The sequence below is a fragment of the Neolamprologus multifasciatus genome, chromosome 11 (genome assembly GCF_963576455.1).
Source record: "Neolamprologus multifasciatus chromosome 11, fNeoMul1.2, whole genome shotgun sequence".
Classification (NCBI taxonomy): Eukaryota; Metazoa; Chordata; class Actinopteri; order Cichliformes; family Cichlidae; genus Neolamprologus; species Neolamprologus multifasciatus.
In genome coordinates this window covers 33,285,017-33,305,316 of record NC_140449.1, presented here as the reverse complement: position 1 = coordinate 33,305,316, position 20,300 = coordinate 33,285,017, and the positions used below count along the sequence as shown (strand labels likewise).

At 39.6% G+C, this 20,300-nt stretch overlaps 1 protein-coding gene across 2 annotated transcripts in view; it reads left to right on the top strand.

Moving 5' to 3' along the window:
- The window catches only part of ntrk1 (neurotrophic tyrosine kinase, receptor, type 1), a 108,444-nt gene that overhangs the window by 10,907 nt on the left and 77,237 nt on the right, over window positions 1-20,300 (top strand). The gene's annotated exons all lie outside the window — the stretch shown is intronic.

Genomic DNA, 20,300 nt, shown 5'->3' with positions numbered 1-20,300 from the left:
ATGTTTTTAAGCCTTTTCAAAATTAAGTGATGGCTGCACCATTTGGAACGACTTGAAAGTAATCAGCGGCGGTACAACAACAGAGAAGTGCGGTAGCGTGCTCAGTCAAATGCGCTAATGCAATCACGTCCATGGAATAGTAATTGATTAAGTGTTAGTTAAAGTTAATTACAGACAAAACGGCTCTCGGACTCACGATGGAATCTGCTCGGCCGCTAAAAAATTAAAGCATTTTTCTCAGTCACTGATGTATATCGTTGGAAATTTAGACAGTGGGTCTAATTGCATGTGAACCACTTGTGCCCAGTCATCTAGCCGATGACTAACTGGTCCAGCGTGCAGCATCGCCAGCAGCATTAAGTCATCGTCATGAAACAAAAAGCGCTGGGGGCTGGAGAGAAAAGGATCATCGCTACTACCAAATATTGATGCCCTGGCTGCCTCGCATCATTTTTTCTGAGCAGGGTCCAGGCGCTGAAATGTAAATAAATCTATCAGGGCAAGGAGCCCGGGGCTCCGGTTACCACTCCTAACAATCAAGAGGCTTTTCATGCTGCCCTGGAGGGCCATTCCTGTAACGCTAGCACACTGGAGAGAGCCACAAATCATCATCTCTCCTATACTCTCACTCCCACTGTCTTTCTCGTTGGACTCTGGTCTTTCTTTCTATCCTCCCTCTTCCATTTTTTCCTCCCTCTCTTGTTCTTTCACTCACACCGCAGTCCCCCATTCTCTGTTCCCTTTTTTCTTTTCAGCCTTCTCTCTTGTTAGCACCTATCTTTTCTTCTTAATGCCCTTCATCATAATCTCCTCATGCTCTCTGCTCTCCCACAGCTCTGTCTTTATACTCATACTCCTACTCGTGGTTGTTCACAACTCCCTAAAGCTCATAGTGAGCCTCACACGACAACAAAATGAAAGGCCAGGGACTTGCAGCCACATTTATCAAGATCTCAAAAGATCATTTCATTTTACAACCATTTCTGTGTCAGAAAACCACTTATCAGCACGTCATCTGTACAATAATATAGCATCGGTTCAGTGCCGGCTCAGGAAGGAAGCTCAAATGCGGTGCTGTCTGCAGGTGTATTTTATGTCAATTTCTGTGTATGAAAGACAGAAATAAATATTAGAATTTTTGGGTCTAATATCCTTCCAAATTATTCTACGCTAATGTATAAGATATCACACAACACTTTAAATAAAGCACAGTTTCTAAAGCCGTTTACTACACTTGGTCTCTTTTAGTCCTCCAATTAAATTCAGAGAATTAGTCAGCATGTTTGCACTTATATGAACTCTCAAAACACACACACAGTGAAACAAATAATCCTCTGTTTACTTACTTACTTGGCCCTTTACTGTCATAATACATATACAATTAAATAAGTAGAATAGTACTGTAAGGTTAAATTTATTGTGTTTTTATTTTTACCTGTAATGAAGAGCTTTCAATTCACAAGTTAAACCTTTAAGACCTACCATAGAACCAAGTCTGCCAGAGCTTATATTATATTTTTACATGCTGTGGAGCCATTTTTGGGAGCATTTCAAGTTGATATACATCAATACAACCATTATAGCCCAGATTTTAATAATATGTCTGCATTAAGTGCATAGTAATTACATAAATTGCAAAAAAGTGCAATAAACTACAAAAAAATTGAAAATCGTTTTTGTTTTTTTAACATATATTTCTAGTTAGAGAAATTTAAGAGGCTTATCCCTCAAAACTGTAAATACAAAAAAGTTGCACAAAATAGTTTCCCACCACAGGAAATTTATTTTAAGTGTCTTCATAGTTTTATTTTTGAAATACACCAATTTTTATACACTGCAGGAAAAACAAAAATAAATATTATGATGCAAATTTGCAAAAAAACAGCATATGCATCAAAATAAACTATTTGCAATGTGAGTCCTAAACATCCCAGAAACGACACAGAAAGTCATAAAGTCAAACATAACTTTTAAAAACACCAGTATAGGCTCATGAGGCCCTGATGGTAAAAAACTACATTTCCGCGAAAATGACGTCACTTCCGGTTTCGGGCAGGTAATGGCGGACATGCAAAAGTTCGCGCTGACGTCTATTCCAACATAGGAAGTGTTACAAACAGCTGATCGGATCGGCAAAGCTGTTTCTGGAATATTATGTTTTTGTTGCTGCAAGTGCTTTTTATGCAGTTTTTGCAAAGCTATATGTGGAAGGAAACTGTGACCGAGGACAAGCTGATGGCATAAGATGTAAGTACAACTCCTCCAGTTTCATATGCAAAAAAAATAATTGCGCTAGCTTACGTGGTTGCAGAGCTACCGGGATTTAAAAATAGTTATGCAAAACAGAGCGTGCCCGCTCCGACCGGTTTTAAAGGGTTAAACATCATGTTGTATTTAAACTCGGCACTGTGACCATGAACTTGTCAGGAGAGCTTTTACTGAGGTCACAAAGTATCAACGCCGAGGGCTGATTTCCCGTAGACTGCAGTACAGTGAGTCCGATGCCCCCTGATGAAAATGGGGATGAATTTTCACTCTTCAGAAAATACAGTCTTTGATTTGATATGTTATGACCATACAGTAGGCTGTAGACAGCGGTCAAAGTCGATTGTGGCAGCTGCAGGAACCTTAAAATGTGGTGTGGCAGTGCAGCAAGGGGAAAAAAAAACAACTTCCGAATTGATTTATACTGCGAGCTCCGACAGGTCTGTCTTTGTGGACTGGCTGTGTGCGGTGTGGCTCCAAAGTTTATATTCTGCTGTAAAAAAGTGTTTTCCCACTTCCTGTTTTCTGATATCTTGCTTTTTCAATTATTTCTCACACTTGCATGGATCAGATTAACAAATTTTAAGATCAGGCAAAGATAACCGGAGTTAATACAAATTGCACTTGTTAAGTGATGATTTCATTTATTAAAGGAGAAAGGTTATCCAAACCTACCTGGCCCTGCGTGAAAAAGTAATTGCCCTGAAAACCTAATAACTGTTGTGCCACCGTTGGCAGCAAGAATTGTAATCAAACGTTTGTGTTAACTGGCAGCAAATGTTTCACATCGCTGTGGAGGAATTTTGGCTCGCTCTTCTTTGCAATATTTTTCATGAAAATTCAGCCACACTGAGGAGGTTTTGACCATGAACGGCCTGTTTAAGGTCAAAGCATCTCAATCAGCATCTCCAGTGCTCTGGAGCTTGAAGATTTTGTAGTAAAAAGCTGAATTAAGGTTGCATTAATTACATCTTTTTATGAAATGCTAGTTTTATACCAGATGTAACGGGGTGTAAACATGTCAAAAAGGTTGAACTTTTGTGCCGTCAGTCCACAAAATATTTCCCCAAAAGTCATGGGGATCATCAAAGTGTTTTTTGGGGATATGAGACAAGCTTTTGTGTTCTTTTGGTCAGCAGTGGTTTTCTCCTTTGAAATCTCTCATGGGTAACATTTTCGGCTTGACTCTTTCTTATTGTTGAGTCGCGAACACTGACCTTAACTGAGCCTGCTGTTCGTCAGATGTTGTTCTGGGTTCTTCTGTGACCTCCTGGATGAGATGTCAATGGAGTAATTTTGATAGGCTTCCCACTCCTACCAGTTCACCACTGTCCCAAAGTTTTCCATTGATGTAGAATGGCTGGCCCAGTGGTTCACTGGAGTTCCAAATGGCTTTGTAACTCTTTCTAGACTGATAGACGTTAAGGAGTTTGTTTCTCAGCTGTTTCTTTAGATCAGCGGTCCCCAACCTTTTTTGCGCCACGGACCGGTTTATGCCCGACAATATTTTCACGGACCGGCCTTTAAGGTGTCGCGGATAAATACAACAAAATAAAACTAGTACCGGTACCGAAAAAAAGATGATTTATTCATAACACACATGAAAAGACCCAGGAAAACCGAGTTAACGATAAAAACGATAACAAAATAACGCTGAAAACCGATAAAAACCCTGAAAACCATACATTTCACACCTGAGCCTCAACTCTCACGGCCCGGTACCAAACGACTCACGGACCGGTACTGGTTCGAGGCCCGGGGGTTGGGGACCGCTGATTTAGATCATAACATGAGGTGCTGCTTTCTGGGATCTTCTATCCTACTTCACGTTGACTGACGGGTTCTATTTAACTGATTTTTTAAAAGTTTGACTGGGCTGGTAGTTATCAGGCCTGGGTGTGATTAATGAGATGTAATGTTGTTTTTGAAAATATGTGGTTAGCTGGAGTTTAAAAAGGGGGCAATTACCTCATCACACAAGCCCAGGTTGGTTTGGTAAGTTTTTTTCCTCTTAATAAATAAAATAATAATTTACAAACTGCATTTACTGTAAACTGTATATGCTCTGGCTTTGTATAGTAAAACTAAGAAATTCTCAGATAGTCTCACTGCAGTGTATACATCAAGTTACATTAGCCTTTCCAACTCCTAGCCACTATAATGTTAGTATAAAGACCATCATAATCTCAAAATAATTATACAAAATGTAACTTAAACAAATTCTAGAACAGAATAAGGTTTAAGTGTAATCAAGTTTCATTAACCTCAGCAGTCCTCATCTCCCAAAGTGATTTCTGGTCTTCCTGTCCTGTCTTGTCCTCTCTTAGGCTACGTTCACACTGCAGGCGAAAGCGCATCAAATCCGATTTTTTTTGACCCTATGCGACCCATATCCGATCATGCTATGACAGTGTGAACGGCACAAATCTGATATTTTCAAATCCGATCTGGGTCACTTTCGTATGTGGTGCTGAATCCGATACATATCTGATGTTTCAGAAAGCGACTGCTGTGTGAACGGTCAAGTCGCATTAAATCCGTCTTTTACGTCACTGACACAAGACAGACGACAATTATCAGCGCCGGAGAAGACATCGCGAACACTTCCTGGCCATCCAGTGAAACTGTTGGGAAGACAACGTTGGAGAAACGTGAACATTTTATTTGTACTGTATAATCTGCAGATTCTGACAGAAATCTGCAGCTATCCTTTCAAGCACCGCTCCTCTAAAACAGCAATAAGGATCATTATTAGGTTATTTACATTATTATGTAAATAACAAAATAACTTAAAGCAAAAATTGGGAAACGTAAAATCCGAAGTCTTTATATTAAAGGCCATCAGTCAAACAATACTGTTGCTCTGGGTCTAAACAGAGCGCGTTGTGTGTGACATCTTCTTTTGCGCATGCGGGCCGCTTTGAGCGTTCACACTAGAGCGCGTTTGCTGTCGCATTTTATTTGTAGTGTGAACGAGCAGACAAAAAAATCGGATTTGATCAAAAAATCGGAATTGAGCATTAAGACCTGCAGTGTGAACGTAGCCTTTGTTAGGTCATAATCCATGTCTGAGAGTGAAGTACATTTCAGAACAGTTACTGAGCTTCTGCTCACATCCCTTCAGCAACCGCAGCTCTCTCACTGTCTGCATGAACGTGTGTGCGGGATGCCATTCTTGATCATTCCAGCCTTCTTAAACCCTGCAGATAACATAAATAAGGAAATATAGTTCTAAGATGTTCACTTTGGACTGCAGAGGGAAGCGTCAGTGTTTTGAAAAGAACAGGAAGTTAACTATTGAACTCTGTTTTCCCGATTCGGCCCGTGGTCAGCTTTTGCAGCAGCAGCAGTCGCTTGAAATAGAAAAATCAACCAGATTCTCACACTAAGAACATCAGAACCTGAAACTACAGGAGCTTAACCAAATGATGGCAATATAATGAACCTCGAGTTTTTCGGGTTTTCATTTGACTGGCTGCAGCTGCTCTTTGTTTTAGGTAAGGAGAGGCCCAAACCAATGATTATAACAGACATTTATGCATATTCACTGAGGTTAAGTTGATGATATAGAAGTGATAACGACCGCATGGCGTTTATGGGAGAGCGGAATGGGGCGCACGTCAAATTTTGGAAATCCCTGCTGTATGGTATTCATTTGATGTGACTCACAAATGAGTAGACGGCAGTCCCATTAGCTCAACCCTCACAGCACAATATTTGAGTGCCAGCTGTTTGTGTTGCATACCCTTCACTTTTCTTTTGTGGTGGAGAAATGGATTTGCTTTTAAAGACAGCATGCTCTTTTGAGAAAAAAATCGTGAGACTGAGCCGAAATGGTACATGTCGGTAAGAAGGTTTTGTTCAGAGGTGAGAAAGGAGGTTTTGGCGGCTACTGACTCACTGGTATTGATCGTCCGTCTCACAAAACCCCTGTACAAATCTTATCATCAACTAGGACACTAAAAGCCTTACTTGCTGCACATTTACACATTATGGAGACATATTTGCTGGTCATGGATGCAGCCTTTACACAAATAACTCCTCACGCTATCTTCGTCCTGTGATCGACGGTGGCCTGATCGTGTATTTGAGCAATCGGGTTTGAGGCCCTGGGACTTGGCTAGTTCTGTTCTGACCCTCAGAGGGCTGCAAGACGACAAAGGTCATGGTCACAGTTTGGACTGATACTGCCAGAGGTCAGTTAATATGCATCAGATGAAACAAAGCATGCCATTGCAATTTTATTCTTTCTTTTTAGTTTTGAAGTAAATTTTTCTCGCAGTGTCTACAGGCAGCCAAATTTCTGCTTTTTATACAAAGCTGATCAGCATCAAACCATTGATTTGGTGTTCTAGATCAATAAACCGAAGGATATGTTTACAGGAGTGGTCTAGGTAATAATTTCCTCTGCATGCTGAGCATAATTTCTCATTGATGTACTTCCTGGGAGAGTGACTAAATCTCATCTCTGTTCCCTAAGTGTGATTTCCCGACTGCCCACAAAGCTGTGAGGCAGCCAGGTGGATTGGATAGTGGTGGTTTAGAAAAATAACAGATTGGGAACCCAAGGACCAGCTACAGGTTATTGGGCTACAGATGCATTGAACAGTACTGATATATTATCAAAAGAAAAACAGAATTAGGGGTCAAAAATAGTTTTCAGTATTTGTTGCTTCTCAGTGAACTCTGACTCATGACTGTGACTCTGTCATTTTATTTCTCAAATAAAATAAGCTTTCGTCAGTGGAACCAGTGGAGTTAAAAGAAAGAAGGTAAAGCATCAAAAGTGTTCTAAATATCGCGTTCACATAAAATTAGTTTAATTATTTGGTGGCTAAAATTAATCTAGCTGCTGTGCACAAATATAATTCTTTATTTTATCATTCAACCTTACTAAGCATGCATGTACCAAACCGGTACTTTTGAAATGGTACTGGTGCTTAAACGGTGCTCGAACCGGTGCTTAAGGAATGGAGAACAAACCTCTCATGTTTTTATTTTTAGCAGTCTCTTTTTTTTCTGCAAAATGATAACCAAGCTAGCCTTTTCTGTTGATACAACATACCTCCTTTGTTTGGAACCGGCAGCAAGCTATCAAATACGGCGCATTTCTCGGCTTTTAAAAAAACGCTATGCGTCGCCAGGTGTTTCATCAGATTCGAGGTGTTGCCTCCTTTGCACAGTATCAGCTTAAAGCACTTGTTGCAGGCTGCTGAGTTTGCATCTTTTGCTGTGAAGTACAGCCAGACTTTTGACCGCTTTGCCTTGGGCATTTTTAATCTGTAGCTCTGCTCTAAAAGAATGTATGTACCTGGGCCCGCCTACTATCCTTGGAAAGGTAAAATGATTGGCTAGAATCCAAAGTGTATCACAGCTCAGGAAAAATAAAGCACCGAAATGTGCGCTGCTTTTCAGTCTGGTTACTAACGTTAATGTCAGAACCGGTGCTGGTACCCATCCCTATGCATAAATGTGCTAAACGTTGTGAATACAATAATAATTTGTTCAAATGTTGCGATCATACTATAATTTCTTTCATCTTTTCTCACAAGTATGCAGGGTGTGCTGATAAACAGTGAAATCAAAGTAAATATCAATGTTGTTTTGTTCTTTTTTAAATTAAGCCACTAGTTGAGAATTATTTAGCCTTTAAAGTCTTGCAAATTGCTACTTGTACTAATCATTCACATAAGTAGGACTGAAAAGGCAATAAAAGGGGATATTTTAGAACAACAGTGTGAGGAGAAGTGGACGGAACCCTGAAATCATCATTTGTTTTTGTTTTGTTTTTTTCTTTTTAACATTTTGTGTATTTCTTCCATCTTTTCATTCTATTTAAGCATAACAAACTTAGTGCGCCTGTCATTTGGGCATTGATAATAGCACCAATCAGTATAATTTTTTTACAGGATCGGACCAGAGCCACTCAAAGCCCAATTTATGTAGTTTGGACATAATTAAGGTTTCAGGCTCAAATGATTCACAACTAACCCCAGTGTCCTAAAAACTCTTTTTATATACTACAAATGCATGCAGGGTGCGATGAAAGCAACAAAGTCATGACAGAGTCTGTGCATGAAGTGTTTGCTGTTTTGTGGACGTTGTATAATGAATGCCTGGTTGAACTTTTTTCTAATTTTTCAGTGGCCTGCTTGTGACCTTTGTTTGCTTGCATTTTCACCAATGTTGGGAATTATAGGACCGTTCCCGTGGCCAGTGGTTTGGTTGTATACAGTTAAATTACTCTAAAAGGACGTGACACAGGTCTTTCTAAGGCGGGAACACTGCAGTCTCTGGATATAAAAGGATCAGGTGGATGGGATAACCTGGGAATGTCTTCCTTCCTTTTTAGTTCAACATTAAGGACTGATTTCAGTGAGTATGTCATATATATCTTGTCAGGAGAACATATGAACACACAACAACTGGTAAGATGTAATGATGCATCCTTCGGCACGTTTTGGGGAGTTCCATGAGCCAGAATCCTAATCCAGCTTTTACAGGTAACAGTTCCCCTAACATGCATATCTACTGAGCACTGTCTTTTACCCATTCACACACATTTACACTCTGATAAATGCAGCGGAAGCAACTATGGGTTCAGCATCGTGCCCAAGGAAATCACCAACCTTCCAATTAGAAGTTGACCCATTCTACCCCCTGAGCTACAGCCACCCCCGGTGTAGAAGGAACAAAGTGGCCAACTAGGAGGCTGGAATTTCGGAAACTAATTGCAGGTTATGATTGTGCCAACATAAGCGTAACACAACATGGTCTGTTTTTCATCCAACCAGAGAGCCCTGCAGGTGGTTATGCATGAGGTCCTTGTATTAACCCTTTAAGACCTACCATAGAACCAAGTCCGCCAGAGCTTATATTATATTTTTACATGCTGTGGAGCCATTTTTGGGAGCATTTCAAGTTGCTATACATCAATAGAACCATTACAGCCTAAATTTTAATAATATATATGCATTAAGTGCATAGTAATTACATAAATTGCAAAAAAGTGCAATAAACTACAAAAAAATTGAAAATCGTTTTTGTTTTTTAACATATATTTGTAGTTAGAGAAATTTAAGAGGCTTATCCCTCAAAACTGTAAATACAAAAAAGTTGCACAAAATAGTTTCCCACCACAAGAAATTTATTTTGAGTATCTTCATAGTTTTATTTTTGAAATACACCAATTTTTATACACTGCAGGAAAAACAAAAATAAATATTATAGTGCAAATTTGCAAAAAAGCAGCATATGCATCAAAATAAACTATTTCCAGCAGTGCAATATGAGTCCTAAGCATCCCAGAAACGACACAGAAAGTCATAAAGTCAAACATAACTTTTAAAAACACCAGTATAGGCTCATGAGGCCTTAATGGTAAAAAACTACATTTCCGCAAAAATGACGTCACTTCCGGTTTCGGGCAGGTAATGGCGGACATGCAAAAGTTCGCGCTGACGTCTATTCCAACATAGGAAGTGTTACAAACAGCTGATCGGATCGGCAAAGCGTGTTTCTGGAATATTATGTTTTTGTTGCTGCAAGTGCTTTTTATGCAGTTTTTGCAAAGCTATATGTGGAAGGAAACTGTGACCGAGGACAAGCTGATGGCATAAGATGTAAGTACAACTCCTCCGGTTTCATATGCAAAAACATTTATTGCGCTAGCTCACGTGGTTGCAGAGCTACCGGGATTTAAAAATAGTTACGCAAAACAGAGCGTGCCCGCGTGCCCGCTTAAAGGGTTAAAAGGGAGTTCCTTCTCCCCACTCTCACCAAATCCTTGCCCATGGGGAACTACTTGACCTTTCCTGAAGCTCAGTTTTCCTGCATCCAACACACTGACTGTGAAAACTGACTGTTCACTTAATATCTGACACATTTCAGACCTTTACATGCACTGCATACACTGCAAAACATTGCATACATGAGAGAAGATTCACAGAAAGTTTCAGAGAGTAGAAATGTACAGTATGTGTGACATACATAAGAGAGGGACACTCCAGGTTGAAGGCAGACTCTTGTTGTTGGCCTCAGTCCAAACCACTCTAAAGCACCTTGCACCACTTTGCTGATTGATGCTCACATGGTTTGGCTCAGAGCCCAAAATCCACAGTACCTTCACCTTAAGACAAGTGTATGTACTTTTCCTGCATGCGTCTATGTACCCGATCCCGTACACACTCATGTTATGTGGCTATTGTGCAGCTTTGCCATAAAAACTATTCAAAATCAATTGACTGTGATTACTGCCAGACTGCTGGTGAACCACCTCTCACAGGCCAGCGACTGATCCCCATCCATCCTGCCAAAATGGCAGTTTTATAGCCTCTTTCAGGCTGTCTTCGGATGGGGCAAGTCTCTGCCTGAACAGGGTGCAAACATACATCTGTCTGAGAAATGAATATGTTGCCCAAGGGTTGTTGGTCATGTTCTTGGCCGGGACAATGAAATCATTATTGAATCATTTATACTGCCGTGGTCTGTCGTACTTCTTACCCAAGTGTGGTTACGAGTAATTGTTCATTGATTAGGATTCTTTTAAAACTCTGTTGTCCCGTCTTTGTTAAAATGTGTATTGCTGAAGTCTGTTGTTCAAGATTTCCTCTTCCCAATTTTTTTAAACATATGAAGCCAGTTTGAAATGTTAGTGTAAGTCTGATGGTACAGCTCAAACATCTGGGCTGCTCCAAACCTTTGTGCAGACTTCTGATTCTCAGTTTATAAATTCCATTAAAATTGGATTGGCAGCAGGTAACTAATGAACATCTCGATTGATTGAAACGGTAACTACTCTTCAGTTAGTTGCTCATGTAAGTAATTAGATTAATTACAATAATTAATTTTAACCTTTTAATAATCATCCACATCAGCATTGTGTCAACGCTCTGTGTGCGGGCAGGCGGAGATGAGGATCCAAATGCAGGACTCTGACATGGATTTACAACTCCAGAAACCTCAGCTTTATTGCTGGCATGGAAACAAAACATTATTGGAGACTGAACACTGAAACCAAAAACACACAGGCATAATCTGAGGGTACGACGCAACACCGAGCACGGGAAAACACAGGGCTTATATACACAGGGTGGTAATTAGGGAATGGGCAACAGGAGGGAGACACAGCTGGGAGGGATTGGACTAACGAGACAGGGGGAGTGAAGCTGCACACACTAACATAAGACATAGACTTTCACAATAGAACAGGAAACAAGAAACCACTAATGCCGGGCTCACACTGTGCGATTTTTGGCCCATTTTGAGCCGATTTTTGAGTCGTGCGACCGTTTTGGCGATCGGCCCGATTTTGGCCTTCATCGTGCGTCGTGCATCGTGTAGTATACGTGAAGTAACGAGAAGCGATTAACACCTCACGACCAGCTCCCGATCATCAATCGCTTGGTCGCGAGGGTGTCACCGCAGTTTCTCACACTGCGCATGCGCAAACACAAATGTCAGCGAAAAAGACGGCGCAGCAGTGCAGCGTGTGATCTGGACACAAGCGATGGAGGCACTTGTAGAACTTTGGAAAGCTCATCCGAGCCTTTTCGATGTGGCCTCACAAAATTATCACGACCACAACAACCGTGAAAATAGTTGGATGGACATTGCTGCTCAATCACAGCTGCCTGATCAATGTTTTTCATTAGCAATTTAGCAAAGTTGATGGTGGTGCGTGTCTGTGTGAGTGAAAGACAGAGAGGGAGAGCGAGCGACAGAATTTCTGTTATAACCTTCATTTTATGGACGCAGTGTGAGCACTCGGGTCGCATCAGAGCATCGGGCCCGTATAGTGTGAGACCCTGCATCGTGACCTATGAACTTCTAACCCCTGCGAGTCAATCGTGCAGTTTGAGCAGGAGCTGAATCGCGCGACTGACAAAATCGCACAGTGTGAGCCCGGCATAAGCAAAGACGCAGACACGACACTGAGAGACAGAGTAGACACTGAACTAAACCTGCAATAAACATGAGAGCACAAAACCTAAGAACTAATCCCTAAACAAAAATAACTGAAACATAGATTCATCATCATCATCACCATCAAAAGCACCACAATAAGAAAAGAATCCAAAATGTGAAAACACACCAAAACATAACTCAAAATACTGGGTCAAGCTGACCCAGAACCGTGACACATTGTATTATCAGAAGGATAAAAGCATCCTTCTTTGGTACATTTTCAGTCCTAAATCTGTCAGTTTATGCAACAATGTAGATGTTTGTCTTACCCAACTTTTTAACTGATGATTGCTCAGGTAGCTACACTGTAATATAGTTAATATAGTCCTACAGCTGTTTATGGCCCACTGTGTCAGTCATTCAAACCTTCCAAATGACTTGCAGATTAAATATGCTGACACAGACTCAGCCACAAAAGATGCACACATGCAGATATAGAGGCATTCAGAGATGGGCAGTAACGTGTTACAAGTAAAGCGGTACTGTAATCCGATTACTTTTTCAAGTAATGAGTAATGTAAGGATTACTATTGCAAAAAAGTAATTAGATTACTGTTACTTTCCTGTAAGCACTGTGTTACTAAACCATGATTTTGTTTGTGCGAGTGTCTCATGACAATGACGTAAGCGTGTGCGACATCCGTGGCAGCAACAGGCGTGTGTAGATCAACAATGGGTGATATGGAGTGCAGGAGAGAGTATGACAATGCAGTGTTAAAAGCGTGGAAGTACACTTGCATTACTTCAAGTTTTATTCTGTAAAACGTGACAAAAACATTAGCGTCTGCTGTGCACTCTGTGTGGGAAGACAACTTCTTTCTACAGCGAAAAATTAAACTTCAGATCTGAGCGAGCACCGAGCACGCTGCCACGGGAAACCCCTAGATCCCTCCTCTGACATGACCACTGCGGCACCGGGCAAATCCCCAACTGCTCCACTCCTGCTAAACAGGTGAAAATAGATTTAAGAGTGACAGGACTTCAGCTGAATCTTTGATTTTATTTTATTTTTCTGTTGTGTTTACTTTCATATATTTGAAAGAGAGAGAGTTTGAAAGAACACAAAAAAATGATTTCATTTGATATGCTGGAATATGCAGAAAATAGGTTTAAATGTTAAATAAATTTCTTCAAGTCAAAGACTGTTGCATATAATTTACTTTTTGCTTAATGTAATGTGCATAAAATTAAAAGATTAAAACCAATAAAACAATTTTTAAAAAGAGACTTTTCCTTTTGATTCAAATTCAAATTTTATTTGTCACATACACAGTCATACACAGTACGATATGCAGTGAAATGCTTAGACAACTGCTCGTGACCTAAAGAAACAGAAAAAAAGGCTATGAATAAGATAGGAAATAAATATGAAAATTAAAAAGGGTAAATTTAACTGGGAAGGAATAAAATAAAATATAAAAATTTAAGTTTTATATGATGGATTATGCAGAAAAAATTGAATTAGGCTGAAATGTCTATTGCTTTATTCAGGTTGGGTATCATGTTTATAAAAAGTAACTAAGTAAATAATTACTTTTTGAAAATAAGTAATCGGTAATAAGTAACTAATCACTTTTTTCAAGTAACTTAAACAACATTAGATGGATTTTCCTTCCTTCCTCCTTATATACACACAGATGTACATGTGCGTGCACACACACACGCGCACACACACACACACACACACACACTGGTCCTTTGTGTTTCACTCTGCAGGGTGCTGCACGACTTGGAAAGAGCTGCTCTGACTCCTCCTGGCGCTGTAACAGTTGATCTGCCATTCTGCTCACACAGTAGCAGCCAATCCTTCCTAAATGGCACTCAGTGGTCTCCCAGCAGCTTCTTGTTCTCACAGACATTCAACCAACATGTGGCAGAATGAAATGCAGAGAATCTGCTTAGATGCATTTGTTCCTTTAATTGAGTACAAATGAATAAAATGTGTGTTGTTTTGTGCAGACTTGATTTCATCTGGCACTTTGTAATATTGTCATTTTGTTTTGTAAATGGCACAAAAACAAGATTCAGTTGTCAGTATTAATAATAATAATAAACCAGAGGGGAAAAAATGTTTTTTGGGCAACTGGTTCGACTAATATTTGGGCTGATTAGCCCAAAAACAAGAAGCAAAAACTTCGACCATGCAAAAAATGGAAGATCATGCAGCGTCCACTCATTGTGGAGCATTGTCTTGACTACTAATTGGAGTGGAAAAGCATGTATAGGTCTCTAATATGAATTCCTACTGTGCAGGAGAAACAGGACAAACATGCAAAGTTGATGATATATATCAGAAAGTTTTGTCTGGAACTCTTAAAAAAACAAACAAAAAAATAAAAAAAGAATTCCAGTGTAAAACTACAGGTGCGCCAGGTAAAGCCAGCATCGTCTGCCAAAGCTGTGCACTGTCTTCTGAGAGGACTTTGACTGGGATTCTCTCTTTGATGAAATTTGAGTAGTATTTTTATTCGAAGTGCCCATTCCTGGTTTGCAGATTGTCGAACCAGCCATCCACATCTGTAGCATGCTTAAAGCTGAATACGCAAAGGCATTGTCAGAGTACCAAACACTAAATACTAGGCGTGCAACGATACTCGTATCGATATTGAACCGTTCGATACAGTGCTTTCGGTTCAGTACGCATATGTATCGAACAATACAAATTTTTAAATTTATTTTATCAACTTTCCTTCTGACCATGCTGTCTGTGTTGAGCGCTCAGTGGATCTGCGCTCGACAGTGCAGCCTAGGCGGAGTAGTCGAACGCAGATTCACTGAGCGCAGGGCAAGCTAGCGAGACAGAAGCTAAGCTCGTTGCAACATGGCAAATTGAACCTCCCCCACCCTCATTCAGATCTGGCGTTTGGAACTATTTTGGTTTTCATGTGACGTATGACCCTGAAGGTAAGCGCGTCATGGACTAAAGTAAAACAGTATGTTGGATGTGCCACGCAATGCTCAATTACATTGGTGGGAACTAGTGCGTTAGCGCAGTTAGCTCGTTAACGTGTTGGCCGTCCAGCCCCGCGCACGGGGCGATCCGCGGTAGCTCGTTAACGGAGATTTGCCGTGTTGTGGCGTTAACGTCATTTCAGATTAAGTGGGAACACAACGAATATGACTGCACATTTACTCCGACATCATCCTAGTGCAAAGACAAGTGGAAGCAGACAAAAACAACAAGCACGCATGCTACAAACTTTAGCCGAGTCATTTAGACAGCCGTTAGCACATGATTCTCCTTATGGGGACCTGATATGTTTAATATGCTGCTGAGAATATAGCCCAGAAGAAGCGTATAGTATAGCTTTTATTTTGGAAAGAGCCATTTCTCTGTAATAAACTCTCTTTTCCAAAGATGAGTGATTCCTCAATCAGATAGATTTCGTTTTTTATTACTTTGTTGTTTCAGCAACATTAAATTTAAAAACTGTACTTTTGAGTTAAAATATATATTTATAATTTTAATAAATTACAAATTAAAAAGGCATGAACATTTTTTTTGTATCGAAAAAATATCGAACCGAACCGTGAATTTTGTGTATTGTTGCACCCCTAATAAATACCTAAAGATACCCATCGCTTGTCTGCATCTATGCTCCGATGGGACAAAGCCTACGCAGTATGACACAGGTAGTTTTAATGTTGTGGCTGACTGGTGCCTACCAGCTGTTAACAGCTCAGGTTTTATGCATCACTTTTTCCAGTTGCCATTTAAGTCACTGTCTTCATCTCCCATCAACAGACAAGCTAAAGTCTTTGGCAGTGGACCAGCCTTCAAGCATCTCCTGAGACTTCAGGCGATATAAATGATGTTAAACTGAAAATTATGTTTGTTTTACAAAGGAATTAATTACTTTTTGGGGCTTTGTTTCAGGTCAGAGTTAAACCCGAGGTTTGCAGCAAGTGGTCTGTTTTGTGTTGGTGAACTCATTCCTGTGTGAATAATGAAAACAGCGACTAACAGTGAAATTATCCATCTATTAAAACTAACTACTTGATGACTCTAATCACAGATTAGCTTTTTCTTGTTATTCTGAACATACCGTCCATGAAAAAACAAATATTTCATAGAAAATGATGGTTTAAGAATGGAGAGCTGCTGTCTCTCACCTCAGATGGCTGTTATTTTTCTCCATCAGTTGGGTCCGCTGTGCTGGCTGTTACGCCGTACTCGTAATTTATTTTCCACTAATAACTGGCGCCATCACAGAATGAGAGTGGTTTGTGATTATAACGTCCCTGCTATGTATTTTTCTACATTACTGACTTTTCCAAGAGCTGCAGAAGCTCATTCCATGAGCGTCTTTGGACATACATGTAGAGCTTTTACTGGATGAGTCAGAATATGCTCGCAGTTAATAGTATGAACAATTCTAGTGATTCTGGGAAGTTTGTGTGTGAGAGGCCAGTTATAAAAGTAATTCATCAGATGAATCATCACTTTGTGCGTACTTGTGTTGTGTGTGTGTTTTTCTTGCTCTACATAGGTTTTCTGGAAGCCTTTCTGTGCATATAAGTAAGTAAAACTTTATTTATATAGCACCTTTTAAGATATAAAATCACAGCCAGTAATGGATCAAAAATGAAATTAATAGAAAGTAGAGATGGACCGATCCGATATTACGTATCGGTATCGGTCCGATACTGACCCAAATTACTGCATCGGATATCGGCGAGAAATAAAAAATGTAATCCGATCCATTAAATATCAAAAAAGCACCTCACAAAGCTTGCTACACGGCGTAACTCGGCTCATAACCGTAGCACGTCGCTGCAGTATGCGTCACATGATAGAGCCGCTGTGTGTATTTGTAGCCTTGCTAGCAAACCAGCATTTCATCTCCGAGGAAGTTTTCCCAGAGAGAAGTAAAGCAAGTGTGTAAGTTCATCTCTGAATGTTTGTAAAGCATTCCCACGTTAAGCTTAACAACAGATATATGGAGCGACTGCCTCTCTCTCTCTCTCTCTCTCTCTCTCTCCTGCTGCTACTTCAATGTGAAACTGCTTAATGATCAGCTGATCGGCTTTTCTGTCGAGAGTCCGTCTCTCTTCTTAGTTTTTGGCCCACTTCTCAGCAGAAAGAGAAAACCAGCGGCTGAACAACAGCAGCACTATTAAGCTTGATAAGCTGTTGTTAGAATTTATTTAATATTACTTTCTACACCAGGATCATTTTCTACAGCTGACGGCTGGTAACTGTGCAGGGGCGGATCTAGCAAAGTTTAGCCAGGGGGGCCGATAGGGCATGAACAGGGAAAAGGGGGCACAAAGACATACTTTTCTTTCTTGTTCTCATTTAAAATATCTAGCTTTTAATAAATAATTATCTGAATCTTACACCCAAAGTTTTAATCTGATGTAAAATATATAGAAGTCTATTACTGTATATAGTAACTGTTGAGTCTAATATACCCTAGTAAGCTATACTACTTTTTCCTTTGGGAAGATACCATCTGTGCAGTCTGCAATTCTGTTGAAGAAAGATGTTGAATCTATTTAATTATTCTTGAAAAATAATTTCTTTCTGTGCATTTTTTTCCCACACTGCATCAAATTAAATTTGATTACATCGATTAAGCATCATGAGGAAGAGGGTGGTTCCCTATTTTTTTTTTTGCTGGGAGTTTGCAACCCTATTAGTTAGGTTGCTTGATATTTCTGCTAAGTACTCTTTAAAATACCAGAATAGGGAGGATGGAGCAGGTTTAACTTTATTAGATTGATCAGTTTTGCTGAACTATGAAATATTTTGTTGTATTTTTTACATACAGGTATAACAGAATAGCTTTAGTGTTGTTATTTATTTAAACTTGAGTATAAACTTATACAAAATGCAGCAAAATATTAAAAAAAACGTTTTATTGATTAAAAAACACACTATATCGGATTCATATCGGTATCGGCAGATATCCAAATTTATGATATCGGTATCGGACATAAAAAAGTGGTATCGTGCCATCTCTAATAGAAAGCAGATTTAAAGAGATATGTTTTTAACTGGCTTTTAACAGAGACCACAGAGTCCACCGATCTCAAATGGAAAGGAAGAGAGTTCCAGAGTCTGGGGGCAACTGAACAGAAGACAGAGCCTCCTTTTGTTTTCAGTTTAGTTTGGGGCACCATCAGCAGGACCTCAGGGACCATCCAGGGACATATGGGTGCAGAATAGGGCTGGGTATCGTCACTGATTTCTAGAATCGATTCAATTCTGATTCACAAGGTCCCGAATCGATTCGATTTAATTCGATTTGAATCTGGGAAATTTTGACAGTCAGAAATATTATAATTCAGATCAGTACAGTTACATATTTTTGTATCTATAAAAAGGAAGCTGACACACACAAGACTTTATCAAAGGTGTGAGCGTCACAGCAGAGGCCTTTGTGTCTGTAGCTGAGGATAAAACAGAAAAACATGAAGGTTTTCCTGGCCTGGGATTTTATAAAAATATTCTGCAGTACATCAAAAACGAAAGAAAACCATTAATCAACATATGTACATTACCTCTGAAGTTACAGCGGTTTTATTAGAGACACAGCTGAGCGTTTTGCATTTTGCATAATTTTAAAAAGTTTAAATTTGTTCAGTATTGAACGGCAGAAATTAGGTTTTCTTTTCGGAAGTATGTAAAACTGTAAACAACGGTAGACTTGTGCGTAACAAGCAAGCGAATAATGAAGAAAACAGATTTTTAGACAGAAAACTGTTCTTGAAGTACAGAGAGAGAGAGAGAGCTGTGCATCGTGGTTGAAGCAAAACAGCAAAAGTCAGAGTGAATTCATGATGATGTTTATGTGAAGCGTAGTTTGGATCTTCTTTTGCTGCTGGTTCAGTCAATATTGTTTGGAGAGACATCAAACTAACAGCTTTAGAATCAGCGCAAAAAGGGCATGAACACAAGGCGCGGACCCGCCGACAGATCAGAATCAGCGAGCTGTCGGCTTTCAGCCCCGACCGTGAGAAAGGCGACATCTAACTGATTCTGATCCGCGCTGTGTTTAAGTATTTGTGCAGAATCCGTGTTCCTGCTCTCATTTACTGTCTTAGCTGTTTGGTGGTTGTTGAAATTTTGTGAGATTTCACCTGAGATTCTGGCATTTCGGGCAAAATAAATTTATATTAAAAAATCAATTCAGGATTTTAATGAATCGATTTTACGTTATCCAAGCCAGAATCGATTTTAATCGATAAATCGATTATAAAAACCCACATCCAGTGCAGAAGCCCTCTGATATAACCTGGTGCCTGTACGTGAAGAGCTAGTCAGTAAAAGAGTCTTAAATTGCCCTCTGAAGTAAAACAGAAGCCAGTGTAGCTGGAAAAAATAAATGTACGTGTGTGTGTTGTTTGCTTCTCAGCAAACTGTAAAATATTATAAACTGTAAATGATTTAAAAAGCATAAATATAGATGTAATATATGTAAGACGGAAACATATAAACAGTTTTTATTATTTACTTTGTCATTGCTTTGGAGTAATAGTGATTTGTCGTTGCTGCCCCTGGGTGAACCTTCATGAATGAGATGAATAGATGGGTTATGGCCACGTATTGTGAATAAAGTGGCACTTTACTCTCATTTTTCAATTAGGATAATGGAGAGCAGCTCTTTATAAACATGGATATGAGCTGCAGGGAGGGAGAGGAGCGGCAGAGCAGGACAGCAATGATAAACAAAGAGGAAATCTGCCATCTTTTTATTCTTCTCAAGTTATTTTTGTCTTTTAATTTATCTCGTCCTTGGAATAGAGTTTATAAAAAACGAATCTGCCCAAATGCTTATTAATATAAAAACTGTGTTGCAGCAAATGAAAGTGTCCCATCGTTTAGAGCCAGTGTGATACATAATAATATAATGTGATGGAACAAATATAGAAACATATTTCTGGGGATAATTTGGTAACAGAGTACCACAGGAAGCTAGACATGAGTCTAGACATTATCTGATATTGTTTACAATCATAAAATATGTAAGTGAGTACTATCCCACTGATAACAAGTAAGAAACTAAATACTTTTAAAATCTTTTCATAAAGGTTTCAGTCTTATTCTTTACACAGAAGCATGT